General features: G+C 38.1%; 1 protein-coding gene across 1 annotated transcript in view; it reads right to left on the bottom strand.

The window, feature by feature from the left end:
- Positions 1–598: 598 nt before the first annotated feature.
- mtss1 (MTSS I-BAR domain containing 1) overlaps positions 599–2500 on the bottom strand; it is a 42622-nt gene continuing 40720 nt past the window's right edge. The window contains 1 exon segment of the mRNA XM_068722035.1: positions 599–2500. This exon segment is cut by the window's right edge and continues 1920 nt beyond it. The gene's annotated coding sequence lies outside the window, so the exon portion shown is untranslated.

The following is a 2500-nucleotide window of genomic DNA, read 5'->3' as shown; positions in this document are numbered from 1 at the left end:
TGTACTTTGCCTCCTTGTCAATAAATGCTTTGATTTTATTAATTCCATGTGTTTTTGTTGCTTCAACTTCTAATTGAGAGCTCCGTCTTAACAAACTACATTTTACTTTTAATATACAGAACTATTAAAAAATGTTCACAAGATTTTTCGACATACTGTGTAATGACTTACTTTACGACAGTATACAATAAGTTTCTACATTACATTTTTAAACATGAAAATGTTTCACTTACTATTCTATGACTATACTGACATTTTTCAACTTAATATGCTATTTTTTAAATACATTTTTTTGACATACTATACTGACTTTTTCCATGAAATTGTTTTGACATGCCGTGCTATGATTTTTTTTAATTTTGTATTTCTCAAACTTTTCTAAGACTTTTAACATGAAAAACCTTTTCATTTGTGCTTCATGTTGCTCAGCAGGAAACATTCTGCATCCTCATTCAATATTAAAGTTTCAACTTTTAAAATAAAATGTTCCTCTAAAGCTCAAAGAAGGAAACGTTCATCCCAGAAATCTCTAGAAGTGAACTATTCCAGATGTGTAGTGAGAGTAAATACAGGACACAAAAAACACAGTAGCACCAGAATCGATGAATCAATTATTATTATTATTATTATTATTGATCCCACAGCGAACGTCAAAAGATGATGAACAAAACATTTGTACATTCTGTCGGTTCATGTCGTCCAAACATCTGTCTAGTCCTTCGTCCGCTTCTCATCCAATCACGTCTCGGATCCTCAAACATCAGGAAGTTCACCGGGTTTCCTCCGTTGAAGGTTTTCTACAAAAATATGACGAGTGACGACAATCGTGTCATATCTGATCAATAAATCAACAAAAATACAATCAGGATATGTATACATCTCTTATATAGATTTAGATCTCTCCCAGGAATAGAAGCACTAATATACACACACACACACACACACACACACACACACACACACACACACACACACACACACACACACACACACACACACACACACACAGTGGGGTTGTGGGGTCCAATCAATCAATCAATCGATCGATTATCAGAAGGCATATTTTCTGTGTCATCAACAATATTAACACTTGAATCAGCTGCAGGAAATCTCTAAAGTTTCTCTGAATAGAACAGGAGAGTTGACCAGAGACCGGACTGCATTTCCCAGAATGCAGCTGGCAACTCATCCAGGCAACCAGCAGGGCCGTAACCAGGTCCTGAGCTTAGATTCCCACCGTAGAGACCGAACACGTCTCAACTCTGAAACCACTAAATGATATTTAGTAATTCAACTGAAACATATTGTCTCTGAATGCATTCTTTACACATTCAGGGATGTAACATATATAAAACATATTGTAAGTGTTGGTTCATCTTGGCCTCTGGGATGTTTCATTACTATTCCCTGATGTTGTAGAGAAGACAATAGTCACGTTAATATATAATAATAGTGATTAGTTGACGCTGTGGTCGACACTCGGCGGGCAACTTTGAGAGGCAACGCGTCTGTTGTCGACCCTCGAACCTCGTCGTTCGTTCAGTGAAACGTTTAAGAGACGACGGAAGATGATTTAAGACATATTCAAGTTAAGATTTCCTTCTTCAAGTGGACTTATGAGAACCGGTGTTGATTTAAAGGTCCGTGTTCTGATGGACTTCTCGTTCATCCAAGCAGAGAATAAATCAGCAATGAGCAACAGAAAGAAGACGTCTCACTAAATGTGTAAATCAAAGAAGAGCTTTATGAGAATTAACAAGTGAACAAACAGATCTGAATATTTGACCCACTTGGAACAGGGTCCAGAATAGAACCAGCTATCGGAGCCTGAACCAAAGTCTCCTGAAGATAAATATAGTTTGAATTAAACATAAACTCTCTCTCCAGTTCAAACGCTGACTCAGCAGAATCTTCAGCTGAATTCAAACACTCAAACAAAGTCTGATTCCTAGCAGCGTCTTTATTAAACATGGCAGATGTTGGGCCACATGTGGACCGGTCCAGTTTAACCCGGTAGAATAAATAAAGTGAAGCTGAAACAATCACTCGACTGACGGAGAAGAAACCAGAAACAGAAACGAGCTTCAAACGTTCTGGACCTTCTAAAAGATGAATCAGTGAAAGTGATCAGCAGACACTGACGCCCTCAAATATCAAACTCAATCCGTCAAGAAAACGGATTTATGATCATTAGTATTAAGATGATTCTTCTATCAGTTATTAAAGAAACGTTGTGAACTGGACTTATTCATAATCGTAACGCGTTTGTACCGACGCCTACGACGACCAATCAGAACCAGAACCAGAACAGTTAAAGGTTCTTTATCAAAACAAAGGTTAAGGTCTAGATGTTCTGTGGCGTCAGAGTTCTTCACGTCTTCTAACACGTCGTCGTGTCCGTTAATAATGACCGTCACTCATCTGTGCGTCAGCAGCTCCTTACAGCCCGCTGTGCTCTCAGCAATCACGTCTTCAAACAACAAAGTTGCCTCTAAAAGTT

The sequence above is a fragment of the Cebidichthys violaceus genome, unplaced genomic scaffold, assembly GCF_023349555.1.
Source record: "Cebidichthys violaceus isolate CVI_PGR_0920_01 unplaced genomic scaffold, fCebVio1.0.p SCAF_29, whole genome shotgun sequence".
Lineage (NCBI taxonomy): Eukaryota > Metazoa > Chordata > Actinopteri > Perciformes > Stichaeidae > Cebidichthys > Cebidichthys violaceus.
The sequence above is the reverse complement of the archived record's forward strand: the minus strand, read 5'-3'. Positions and strand labels throughout refer to the sequence as shown.